This window comes from Stenella coeruleoalba (assembly GCF_951394435.1).
Source record: "Stenella coeruleoalba genome assembly, chromosome: 18".
In the NCBI taxonomy this organism is placed as follows: Eukaryota; Metazoa; Chordata; class Mammalia; order Artiodactyla; family Delphinidae; genus Stenella; species Stenella coeruleoalba.
Genome location: NC_137164.1, coordinates 29,081,511 through 29,095,645, shown reverse-complemented (window position 1 = coordinate 29,095,645; position 14,135 = coordinate 29,081,511). Strand labels below are relative to the sequence as shown.

Here is a 14,135-nt window from a genome sequence, read left to right as displayed (position 1 = left end):
CAGTTCTAATAGCAAATAATGGTAAATCTCCAACACAGATGCTACTGTCCTTAATGTCCTGTGGTTTTAGGAAATTATGCAAATATTTTGGATTTAGTTCAATTTATTCAGAAATAAAACATGTTTAATAACATTAAACTACTCTGCCAGAGTAAGTGTCTGCTGGTTTAGTATCCTTATAAAAGAAAAAATATATATATATGTAAAATACATGTAGGTAAATCATAGTCTTAAAGTATACTTAGAATACTGCTTTATTTAAATCAAAATCTAACAAAATGTCTTCAATTAGAAGAAGCTAATGAAACTAAATCCAAAGTTATGACAAGGGAGACTTGCTCTCAGTTAAAGTTGTATTGCTTAGAGAACTTAAAGCCATTCTAGGCAAGGTTAAGGTGGCACTTCCTTATTCTTTACTACACGTAATTTCAATCAGGGTTGGGCCAGAAATGAGCATTTCTAAATATAATATTTCAGAAAAGTCCATAGAAGTGTTTCAAAGACTTTTATGCAAAAGAATGTCTGTCTGTCTTTCTGTATCGGTGAGTAGTATGCCCATCAGAATTTCCTAATAACACAAAGACAAAGGCCTGATCAGATGTCACACCTGATCAGATGTCAAAGGAATGGGAGGTGAACTATTAGGTCACCCGTAGAGTTTCTGCCAGCCTTTTAGGATATGCTGTTCACCAGTGTGAGTCAGGTGGACTTTTGTGAGAGAATAGTGTTTGGTAACCAGGAGATTTTTGTGGCATTTCTTCCTAAGTGGAATACACAACAGATAAGGGAATAGGGGAGGTAATACAGGGAAGTTACTCTTTCCAGCTCAGAAAGAGTTGATGAAGCCCATATATGTATCCAAGAAGCCCATGGGATCCTCTAGCTGTGGATAGTGGCTAATATGGTCATCCAGAATGACACTGTGGACTGCGGCAGCATTTTCCTGTACAGCTTCAAAAACTCTGGATAGGGATTTACCAGATCCAATGGCCCTTAGATAAAATGAATGGGAATAGATACAATGACAAGAGCTCTCACCCAGTGTCTTCTAACCTTTTTCATCTGATTGATATACTGCAAAAGACTGTTGATAACCAAGTTCCTGTCATTGTGGCGTATCCCTGCTCACATGTCCCACAGCTCACTCTCACTCTCAGAGGGTCAGGTGTACAGCCCCAAATCTGAGGAGAGACCTCAAGAGAATACAAAGTTCATCAGTCACGTGAGGATGGGTGACAGCATGCCTCCCTCTTTGAGAAGGTTTTGGAGAAGGAGAAGAAGGTGAGCTTCAAGAAATATACCTCCATTTGACAGACAGAGACTGTTAATGGTAAGTTGACCAGATCTATTCTGCTTGAACCTATAGAGCAGCTCCTGAGTAAAGATATCCCCACAGGCATGAGACAACAAGTTGATCCTACTGTTCTGGAACCCCAGATGCCACAAAAGCGCCTCCATGATGCTGGCCTTCTCAAATATGGAATAGTCATGTGGTCTTGGTTTGTCACTGAAGCCAAAACCTAGGAAATTGAGGACAATCACTCGATGAAACCTGAGGGTCAGACTTCCCATATCTTGCACCAATCATAGCTGGACATTGTAAAACCATATAAAAGTACGACTATCTCCGGACTTCAAACCACACCCACAGAGTCTTAGTAGAAGATACTCAGTCCCTTTTAGGTAAAAAAAATTGCCTGATGACTTCCATGAGTGAAAAACAGAGGAAAGCTGGGGGTGGCGGAAGGAGGGGCGGTGATGTGCAGCTAGGCCGCAAGCAGGGGCATAGCCAATAGCCCCACCTAAACCCACCACTCCCTCATCCTGATTCTGGTAAGACTTGGGCTTCAAGACTCCATGTTTGGGGGACACCTGTTGCTACTGTCTTTAAGTGTTTTTATTATTTTTTTCTTTTTTTCTAACTTTATTGCAGAATAATTGACATAAAAATTTGTATATATTTAAAGTGTATAACTTGATGATTTGATATACATATACATTGTGGAATGATTAACAAGATCAAGACAATTAATATGGTCATCACCTCACATAAGTGATGTAGTTAACTATTTATTCCCTAATTGTTTTGATTTAAAGGAATCTAAAGTCATAATACTGAGTCATTGCATAAATAAGTTACCTTGAAGAGAGTCTTTTTTCTTTCTAAATTTAATATTAACAAGCTCAATATCTAGCCTGGTAACAAATCCCTTGATTTATCCTATTAAGGTGCATGTCTTTTAATTTTGTGTTCTTGTGTAAGTTTTATTTCAACTGTAAGCACTCTTTGGAGAATATTAGTACTTTAGCAAATGTTTGTCTATTTCTCTAACAGTGCTAGAAGGATGTGAAGCATTTAATGATTTTGATATGGAACCCATATTCGTGATGAAAACTAAGACAATGTTTCTTTCCTTTCTACACCAGGGATGGCCTCAGGTGTAATTTTGACTAGATTTTTTTCTCACTAGGGCAGGGAGCTCTATTATTGAGGTATTTATTGTTTTTTTTGTTTTTATTTCCAATTTTGCGAAGAAATAGTAGGCATATTCCTTCGGGCTCTCTTAACTCAGTTATGAAACTGATTGCCCATTCCTCTAATATGCTTGGAAATACAAAAAAACAAAACAAAACAAAACAAAACACTGAAGCCATTTTCTGCTCATTATGGTTCTATAGAAATACAAAATCATCATGTCTATTGAGCAAAGACACTTTGAACTCTTCCCCAAAGTGAAGGATTAGTTCCTTCTGAAACTTTTATAAGTACTGTGGCCTTGATATGAAAATTGTTTTAAGTTGGAAGTCACTCAGACTGACTTATTTTAATAAAAGTCCATCCTGGGGAACTGGCTGCACATAATTGACAGCAGTTCACCATCTTTTTGGTTGATCTTTGGTTACTTGACCTCCCTAACTTAAAATAATTGAGTCAACAACCCCTGCTTATCACAATAAATAAACTTTATAATCATTCTTCTATCTTCATATGCTTTATTTAACCCAGTAACCTCTTCTGGACTGCCACAGAGATACCTGGGACCAATACCAACTGTCATGGTTAAATGACTGCCTGTTCACTGCCTCCAAACTCCCTTACCTTCTACTCTTCTGCTAGAAGTACTTTCTCCATTTGAAAATAGTGTATCAACATCTCTTTCTGGCATGAAACAGTACTCCAGCTCACCTGCTATAATTCTTAATCTGGATCTTAAGAAAACGATCAATATGTACTAAATAGAATAGTCATTGACTTCCATAGACTCCATAAGAGGTAACTAATTTTCTCTAAAAATAATATATCAGAAAATAATTTAGGGCAATGAGTTAGCCATAATATAGCCTTAATATTTATTTTGGGTATACTGGACCTAAAATATATTCCTGCTTATATTACTACAGTGACAGGAGATACTCCATAAATTACAAAACTCTTTGACTGCTGCTGCTGAAGACTCAGACTTTTACAGGTTTGTGATTTCTCCAAACTCCATGAAAGAATAAACCTCCAACCATTGTGGATTTCAATGCTCACACTCTAATATCCTTGTAGAAGACAATTGGACTAGAGACCAAAAGGGGAATGCTTCATTTACTCTAATGCATAGATTTTCTACTTGAGCTGCTATGCTATGTGACTCTAAATTGGCTATCTCCACATTTGGGAATAACACTAAGGACTATGTTGGGTGAGCCACCGGTGTGTGGTGAAAAAATACACAAATAATTAAATTAGAATTTTGACATTTGATTTACATTCATTTTTATGTATTTTTAAAAATGTATATATTGTATATATTTTTCAATGTACATTTTGTACTAGAACCATAGGGTATATAAATAATTTGCATGTAAGTGTGTATTTATTAAGGTGTACTTAATTTTTTTTTTTACGTGTGGAGCTAAACAATAAGGAAATGTGTAGAAACTGCTTCTCCAAAGGACTGTTTTAACTCCACAGTTCCAGATACCTGGGAGCCTGTCATGAGCTCCAAAAAGTTGACCAAAAATTGATTTGTGATTTTGAAGGAACTTCCAAAGTGTTTTCTAGAGTGGTTATATGTTTTTACCTTTTCATCAGCAAGGGTTGAGTGTTCATTTCTCTACATCCTCATCAGCATTTGGTGTTGCCAGTGTATATATATTTTTTATGTTTGTCAGTCTGATAGGTAAGTAGTGATATGTAAACAGCTAACCACCAGAAATATCTCTCCTAGGAATTTATTCAAGAGAAATGAAAACCTATGTTCACATAAAAACCTGTACTTTAATGTTTAATAAAGTTGTTACTTTACTAATAATAACCAAAACCTGGAAACAACCCAGATGTTCTTTAATATGAGAATGATTAAACAATCTTATGGTGCATTCAAATCAGGGAATACTATTCAGCAATAAACAGGAAAAAAACCTTAAAAGCACAAAAATGTGTCTGAATCTCTGGGGAATTATGCTGAGTGAAAAACAAATCCCTAAAGGTTACATACAGTATAATTCCATTTAAATAATATTCTTGAAATGACAAAATTATAGAAATGGAAAACAAGTTAGTGGTTGTTAGAAGTTAAGGAGAAATGAGTGAGAAGAAAGCAGATATGACTATAAAAGGACAACATGAGACATCTGGATGGTTATAGAAATGCTCTGTTTCTTGACTGTATCAATGCCAATATTCTACTTGGGATATTGTCCTATAGTTTTTGAAGGATGTCAACTTTAGGAGAAGTTGGGTAAACAGTACATGGAATTTCTCTATATTATCTTTTACAACTGCATGTGAATATACAATAACCTCAAAATAAAAAAGCTTGATTTAAACAGTAATATGTGTGCCTTCCTTTCCATGTCTGGGTAATCCTTCAAAAACTGATGTTGATATTTTTATTCTCTTGTATATCCTTCAGTACAGTAATGGTGACAGAGGATAAAAGGAAGGGACACATGGCCAAATGAAGATCATTGTAAAGTTCAAAACTCCTGAAGGTATTTTCCATCCCATATTAACAGTTCAATAAATAAAACATTTTCCATATTTTGTAATGTATTTCAATTGCATTTTTGTATATTTGAGTAAACTCTCAAAGGTCAGTTGATTACTTTCAGAAATTTGAACAAATTTCAAGCTGACATTAAAAATAATTGTAATCAATTTTCCAGATTGGCCTATTTTTCTACATTTCGCCTCCAAACATTTAAATTTTGAAAGGCTTACTAAGTAGCTCTTGTTAATAATTTTCCTGAACAAGTTGATTATTCAAATAGTATAGACTAAGGCAAGGTCTAATTGTTAATTCTCTAGATTGATTAATCTCTCCTCCTATTTCAAGGCAAACATACTAAAACAATAGACATTAAATATATAACCCGATCTCTCTCCAGAATGATAAATCAAGCATATCCCCTTCATTATTACTAAGTATCAATAGAAGAAAAGTGTTATAAAGATGCTTTCTTTTATTGTAGTTGAAATTGATATAAATGTTCCTACAAATGTGATATGGAAAATAAAAATGTGTCTTTCAAAAAGTGTCTTAAAATATAAACTTAACTACCACTTCTGAAAAAATGAAGTAGACATACATTTGTCCTACATTTTCTGCTAAATACAACTAAAAATCCTGGACGTTGAATATAAAATATTTTAAGACTTAAAGAAAAAGAAGAAGACAGGGAAGCTAGGAAACTTAAGATCCAAGGAACAACACAGTGGTGAGTTCCCTGGGTTTTCTTTTTACCTCATAAATCAAAGACTTTAAGCTGAAAAAGCTGAGAATTAAAAACACCAACAGACACAATCAAAAACAGCCCAACCAAAGCTTGCTCTCTCTAGATAAAGGAGAAACTTAGCAAAAAGTAAATATTTTTAGATAATAACAGTGCTATTAATTGTAAACACCTCAGAAAAAAACAAAATCTCTACCCTTCCCACACCAGCAGAAGCAATGAGGGGAACCTGAACTTCCAACCTTGAGGGTTTGTGAGGATGTACTCAACTATACTGTTTGAGTAGTATCAAAAAGGCCAAGTAGGGAGCCAGGGTTCTCACCTCTTCCTGGCAGTAACAAGTTATCTTCTCCCTCACGTGGTATCACTGGAAACAACATGCAGAACCTGAACTTCCATGTCCACCCTGAAGGAATAGAGTATCCCTCCCTCTTTACAGTAGGTAGTTTCAGAGCTTGTCTACTGGAGAGTCAGGACATTCAACTTTGCACAGCAATAATATATACACATCCACCACAGTGGTTATGGAGATGAAATAAAGATCCCATCTTTGACCAGCTGTAATGAAGCCCCTCCCCAACCTTGGGTATCAATAGAGACTGAGTGAGGAACCTGCAATTTCACTTCCACCTGGTATTAAGGAGAGAGTGCCCAACCTTTCTCAAGCAAAAACAGTATCAGAAAAAACATCTAAAAGAGATGGTTTATATAAGATCCAGAGACCCATAACATAATAGGAAAATGTCCATAATAGAAAAATTCCTCAGGGAGTGGCTAGGGTGGCAGAGTAGGAAGACCCTAAGCTCACCTCCTCCCATAGGCACACCAAAATTACAACTATTTACAGAACAACAATTGATGAGGAAGTCCAGAAGACTGGCAGAAAAGATATTCCATAACTAAAGAAATAAAGAAGAAACCACAAGACAGGTAAGAAGGACAGAGATGCAGTATAGTCAAGACCCATACCCTCAGGTGGGTGACCTACAAACAGGAGGATAATTACAATTGTAGAAGTTTTCCCCAAGGAGTAAGGGGTCCAAGTGCCACATTGGGCTACCCAAACTGGGGATCCTGAATCAGGAGATAAGACCAGAGAACTTTGGCTTTGAAAGCCACTGGGCTTACTTTTGGGAGATCCAGAGAGCTGAAGGAAAGAGAATCCACTCCTAAAGAGCACACACAAAATCTCATATGATCTGGGACCCAAGAGAGATGCAATAATTTGAAAGGATCCTGGGTCAAACCACCTAATGAACTTGGAGAGGCTTAGGAAGCAACTGGAGCTCACCCTGAGGACATAGACACTGACAGCAGCCATTTTGGGGAGCTCATTCTAACATGAGGATGCTGGTGCTGGCAAGCGCCAATTTGGAATCCTCACTCTGGCTCATTAGCTGTGAGACCTAGTCCTGCCCACCAGCCATGGCTGGTGGCACCAGTACTGGAAGCTTCAGACCAAGCAGTTATCCAAGAGAGGACACAGTTCCTTCCACCATTAGGCCAGGTGCCTTAAGAACCCTGAGCCCACAGCCACCCCAAACCTAGCCCTGTCCACCAGAGGGCCCATGACCCAGCCCCACACACTAGTGCACTGACACTAGCCACAGGACCCCTTGGGGCCCCACAGCCAGCTGTACAAACCCAGTGCCCACTTACCAGTGGGACTGATAGCAAATCCGGGATCCACAGGCCCTGCAACCAGGGCAAGTGCTGACCCACTGTTGGGCAGGGCTGAGTCCTAGGGTGGTTGATTGCAGAGCTAGGGGTCCCAGATCTAGTGTTGTCCTGCTAGTGGGTGGAGCCAGTTCCTGATACAGTAAGCTACAGTCTGGGGTGTTCAAAGCTGATGTCAGCCCAATGCTGAGTATGGCTGGATCCCAGGGTGGTCAGCTAAGGGGTCCTAGGTGGCTTGGAGCTTGTGTCTGTCTGCTCGTGGTCAGTCTGGGGCCCAGGGTGTACCTGGGGATAATGCTGGCTACTGGTGGACAGAGTCAGATTCCAGGGTCTCTTGCTGCAGGGTCCTGGGGGTCCTGGAGATAGTGTTAGCGTAAGGTATTTGGGGCTGCAGCCAGCTACCTCATGAGCCAGCCCTACCCACAATTGGCCAGCAGCCTCTACATAATGCAGGGTCTGTTAACCAACCAGACTGGGGGCTATCCACAACTACAATATTTCCCACAGTAGTCAGCTAGACACAAAAAGGAACCACAGAGCCACGTAGGGGGCAGCCCAATAGCATACAGTTTTGATGACCAGAGGAGTGTGTGCTGCTGGGACACATAGGACATCTCCTACAAAAGGTCACTCTCCAAGGCTGGGAAATGAAATCAACCTACATAATACATAGAAATAAAAACAGTGAATTAGGCAAAATGAGACAACAGAAGACTATTTTCTAAATAAAGGAACCAGTTAAAATCCAAGAAGAACTAATTGAAGTGGACATAAGCAATCTACCTGGCAAAGAGTTCAAGGTAATGATGATAAAGATGCTGAAAGAAATTGAGAGAAGATTAGATGATAGAGTAAAAAGTTAGAGGTTTATAACAAAGAGTTAAAAATATAAAGACAAATGAAACATAGCTGAAGAGTAGAATAACTGAAATAAAAAATACACTAGAAGAAATCAATGGTAGATTAAATGACTCAGAAGACAGGATCAGCGAGCCAGAAGACAGAGTAGTGGAAACCACTGAAGGTGAATAGAAGAAAAAGGAAAAAAAAAAAGAATAAAAATAAATAAGCTTCGTTTAAGAGAACTCTGATACAACATCAAGCATACTAGCATTCACATGATAGGGGTCCCAGGGTCCCAGGAGGGGAAGAGAGAGAAAGGGGCGGGGCAGAGAACATAGTTGAAAATATAATAGCTGAAAACTTCCCTAACCTGAGAGTGAAAACAGACATCCATGTCCAGGAAGCTCAGAGAGTCCCACACAAGATCAACCCAAAGAGGACCACACCAAGACACACTGTAGTTAAAAATTGCAAAAATTAAAGATGAAGAGAGAATATTAAAAGCAGCAAAGGAAAAGCAACAGTTACACACAAGGGAAGTCCCATTAGGAGTTATGAGCTGACTTTTCAGCAGAAGCTCTGCAGGCCAGAAGAGAGTGGCACAATATATTTAAAGTGATGAAAGGGAGAAACCTACCACCAAGAATACTCTAATTGGCAAGACTTTAATTCAGATTTGATGGAAAGATCAAAAGATTTACATACAAGCAAAACTAAAAGAGTTCAGCACCACCAAACTAGCTTTACAAGAAATGTTAAAAGGAACTTCTCTAAGTGAAAAAGAGATGACAACAACTAGAAATATGAATAATAGAAAAGGAAAAATTCCAGTGGTAAAGGCAAATATAAAGGTATTATTGAAGATCAGCAGAAAGAAATGGAAAAATTCTGTATCCCCATCATTACCAAGCTGTATCAGAGCACAGGAGGCATGCAAAGAGGAATGCCAGGAGGAATGCCTGTGGGCTTCCCTAGTGGTGGAGCTCCTCTGTCTGGTGGTGTCTCCTTTGGGCCCAACACTGAAGAGGTTGATTAAGCCAACCTAGCATAGATTAAGCATTGTTCCATGCAAAACATTGAAGGACCCAACTTTGTAGCAAATTCCATGGCAATTTTACAGCTGAGCTGCTATAGTAAATAACTGAGCATTCTTGATTCTTGAACATGGAAAGTGTGCACAAGAAAAGGAAATAACTGCACTTTTATAAGCACTTGATTGTAAGTGGAAAATTCAATGTCTTAAGTAAAACTGTATTTAAAGTTGAAAACAAAACAAACAAACAAATAAATAAAAGTTAGTAAATAAATAATAAGTCAATTATGTACAAAGCTAGTAGGAAGATTAAAAGACAAAAGTAGTAAAATCATTAATATTCACAAGTAGTTAAGGGATATTCAAAACAAAAAGATATGTCAAAACAGTAAATGGTTGCAGGTGTGTAAAAACTCAGGGATGTTAAAATGCATTTGAAATTAGAGATCACCAAAATAAAATAATCATGTGTATATATACATATATTGCTATATATAAACCTCATGGTAACCACAAACCAAAAATGTATAATAGATACACACACAAAAGACAGAAAGGAGTTCAAATATAACACTAAAGATAAGTTTTATAAGGGAAATAATAAGGGAAGAGAATAAAAGTAGAAAGGAACAGAAAAGAACTACAAAGTAACCCCAAAACAATTAACAAAATGGCAATAAGTACATACCTATTGATAATTATTTTAAATATAAATGGATTAAATATTTAGATCAAAATACATAAAGTGACTGAATGGATACAAAAACAAGACCCATATATATGATGCCTACAAAAGATTCATTTCAAAATCTAAAGAAATACACAGACTGAAAATGAGGAATGGAAAAGTTATTCTACACAGATGAAAATGAAAAAAAACCTGGGGTAGCAATAGTTAAATCAGACAAAGTAGACTTTAAAACAAAGACTGTAATGGGAGACAAAGAAGGACCTTACATAATGATCAAGTGATCAATCCAAGAAGGAGATATAACAATTGTAAATATATATGCACCCAACATATGAGCACCTAAATACATAAAACAGATATTAATATACATCAAGGGAAATATTGATAGTAACACACTAATATTAGTGGAATTTAACATTCCACTTAACATCAATGAAGAGATCATCCAGACAGAAAATCAATAAGGAAACATTTGCCTTAAATGCCATTAGATCAAATGGACCTAATAGATACATATAGAATATTCCATCCAAAGCGGCAAAATATACATTCTCTCAAGGCATATGCAACATTCTCCATAATAGACCACATGCTATGACACAAAACAATCTCAGATAATTTAAGGAAATTGAAATCTTATCAAGCACCTTTTCTGACCACAGCCCTATGAGACTACAAATCAACTACAAGAAAAAAATAAAAATAAACTGCAAAAGAACCCACAAATATATGGAGACTAAACAATATGCTACTAAGCAGCTAATGGGTCAATGATGAAATCAATAAAATACCTGTAGGCAAATGAAAACAAAAATATAATGATCCAAAATATATGGGCACAGCAAAGGCAGTTCTAAGAGGTAAGTTTATACTGCAGAAAATAGGAAAAATCTCAAACAAACAACCCAATCTTACAACTAAAGAAACTAGAAAAAGAAGAGCAAACAAAACCAAAAGTTAGTAGAAGGAAAGAAATCATAAATACCTGAAGAGAAATAAATAAAATAGAGGAAAACAAAACAACCCAGCCACCCCCCAGAAAATAGGAAAGATCAATGTAATTAAAAGCTGGTTCTCTGAAAAGAAAAATAAAATTGATAAAACTTTAGTCAGACTTATCAAGAAAAAAAAAAGACTTCCCTGGTGGTGCAGTGGTTGGGAGTCCACCTGCCAATGCGGGGGTGTGGGTTCGTGCCCCGGTCCGGGAGGATCGCACATGCTGCAGAGCAGCTGGGCTCATAAGCCATGGCCTCTGGGCCTGTGTGTCTGGAGCCTGTGCTCCATGGCAGGAGAGGCCACAGCAGTGAGAGGTCCATGTAGCACAAAAAAAAAAAAAAAAAGAAAGAAAGAAAAAGAGGGAGAGAGGGCCAAAATCAATAAAATCAGAAATGAAAATGAGGAAGTTACAACTGATTCCACAAAAATACAAACAATTATAACAGATCACTATTAACAATTGCATGCCAAAAAAATGAACAACCTAAAAAAAATGAACAAATTCCAGGAAATGTAGAATCTCCCAAGACTGAACCAGGAAGAAATAGAAAATATGAACAGATCAATTACCAGTAATGAACTTGAATCAGTAATTTAAAATACTCAAAAGAAACAAGAATCCAAGACCAAATGACTTCACAGGGAAATTCTACCAAACTTCTAGAGAAGAGTTAACACCAATCGTTCTCAAACAATTCCAAAAATTTAGCAGGAAGGAACACTTCTGAACTCATTCTACAAGGCCAGCATCACCCTAATACCAAAACCAGACAAAGATATGAGAAAAAAGAAAACTACAGCCCAATATCACTGGTGAACATAAAAATTCTTCAATAAAATATTTGCAAACCAAAGTCAACAATAGAGTAAAAGGATCATACACCATAATCAAGTTGCATTTATCTCCAGGATGCAAAAATAATTCAATATAATCAAATCAATCATTGTGATGAACTGCATGAACAAATTGAAAAATACAAATCATATGATCATTTCAATAGAAGCAGAATAATTTTTCTGACAGCACCCAACATCCATTGATGACAAAAACTCTAAACAAAGTAGGTATAGAGAGAACATACCTCAATGTAATAAAGGTCATATATGATAAGCCCACAGCTATTATAGTACTCAACAGTGAAAAGCTGAAGGCATTTCCTTTAAGATCAGAAAGAAGGCAAGGAAGCACACCCTGACCACTTTTATTTAACATGATATTTGAAGTCCTAGCCACAGCAATCAGACAAGAAAAAGAAATAAAACAAGTCCAAATTGGAAAGAAACAAGTAAAACTGTCACTGTTTGCAGATGACGTGATACTATATATAGAAAATCCTAAAGTCACCACCCAAAAACTACTAGAGCTCAATAGAGAATTTGGTAAAGTTGCAGGCTACAAAATTAATATATAGAAATCTGTTGCATTTCTATAAACTAACAGCAAAATATCAGAAAGAGAAATTAGAAAACAATTCCATTTACCACCATATCATAAAGAATAAAATATCTAGGCATAAATACAACTAAGGAAGTGAAATAGCTATACTCAGAAAACTATAAAACACTGATGAAAGAAATTGAAGATGACACAAACAGATGGAAACATATACCCTGTCCATGGACTGGAAGACTTAATATTGTTAAAATGACCATACTACCCAAGCCGTGGTACATACCCAAGGCAATCTATAGATTCAATGCAATCTCTATCAAAATACCAATGGCATTTTTCATAGAACTAGAACAAATAATTCTAAAAATTTATGGAACACAAGATACCGACTAGCCAAAACAATTTTGAAAAGGAAAAACAAAGCTGGAGATATCACACTCCTTGATTTCAATCCATACTACAAAGCTATCAAAACAGTATAGTACTAGTATACCAGTACTATACTATCAAAACAGTATAGTACTGGTATAAAAACAGATACACAGATCATTGGAGCAGAATAGAAAGCCCAGAAAGAAGCCATATTTATACAGGCAATTAATCTGTGACAAAGGAGGCAAGAATATACAAGAGAGAAAAGACAATCTTTTCAATAAATGGTGTTAGGAAAACTAGACAGCTACATGCAAAAAATCAAACCAGACTACTCTCTCACACCATGCACAAATATAAATTCAAAATAGAATAAAGACTTTAGTGTAAGTCCTGAAACCATAAAATTCCTAGAAGAAAACTTAGGCAGTATACTCTTTGACATCAGTCTTAGTTATATATATATATAGATAGATAGATAGATAGATAGATAGATAGATAGATAGATAGATAGATATAGATATAGATATAGATATGTCTCCTCAGACTAGGGAAACAAAAGCAAAAATAAACAAATAGGACTACATCAAACTAAAAACTTTTCTACAGTAAAGAAACTATCAACAAAACAAAAAGACCACTTACTGAATGGGAGAATATATTTGCAAACAATACATCTAATAAGGGGATAATAGCCAAAAGATTTAAATAATTCATACAACTGCACATCAGAAAAGCAAACAACCTGATTTTAAAAATGGGCTGAGGGGATTTCCCTGGTGGCACACTGGTTGAGAGTCCACCTGCTGATGCAGGGGACACGGGTTCATGCCCTGGTCCGGGAAGAACCCACATGCTGTGGAGCGGCTGTGCCCATGAGCCATGGCCACCGAGCCTGCGTGTCTGGAGCCTGTGCTCCACAACGGGAGAGACCACAACAGTGAGAGGCTGGTGTACAGCAAAAAACAAAAAAACAAACAAAAAATAAATAAATAAAATAAAATAAAAATGGGCTGAGATCTGATTAGACATTTTTCCAAAGAAGATGTTCACATGAATAACAGGCACAAGGAAAGATGCTCAACATCACTAATCATCAGGGAAATGCAAATCAAAGTGTTGACCAGGATGGTGTGAAAAGGGAACCCTTGTGCATTTTTGGTGGGAATGTAAACTGGTGTTACACTATGGAAAATGACATGGCGATTCCTCAAAAATTAAAAATAAAATTACCATATGATCCAGCAATTCCAGTCCTGTGTATTTGTCCAAAGAAAATAAGGTCACTATTAGAAAAGATATATGAACCACTATGTTCACAGTAGCATTATTTTTACAATTTCCAAGATATGGAAGCACAGGAAGAGTCCATCAATAAATAAGTGGATAAAGATGTGGTATATACA

The 14,135-nt window shown here is 36.7% G+C and overlaps 1 pseudogene across 1 annotated transcript; it reads right to left on the bottom strand.

Moving 5' to 3' along the window:
• Positions 1-826: 826 nt before the first annotated feature.
• On the bottom strand, positions 827-1,823 carry LOC307176701 (mesoderm-specific transcript homolog protein-like; annotated as a pseudogene). The gene is made up of 2 exons: positions 1,223-1,823; positions 827-1,102 (listed from the first exon to the last, which is right to left on the bottom strand). The product of its transcript is annotated as a mesoderm-specific transcript homolog protein-like (transcript).
• Between the last annotated feature and the right edge of the window lie 12,312 nt (positions 1,824-14,135).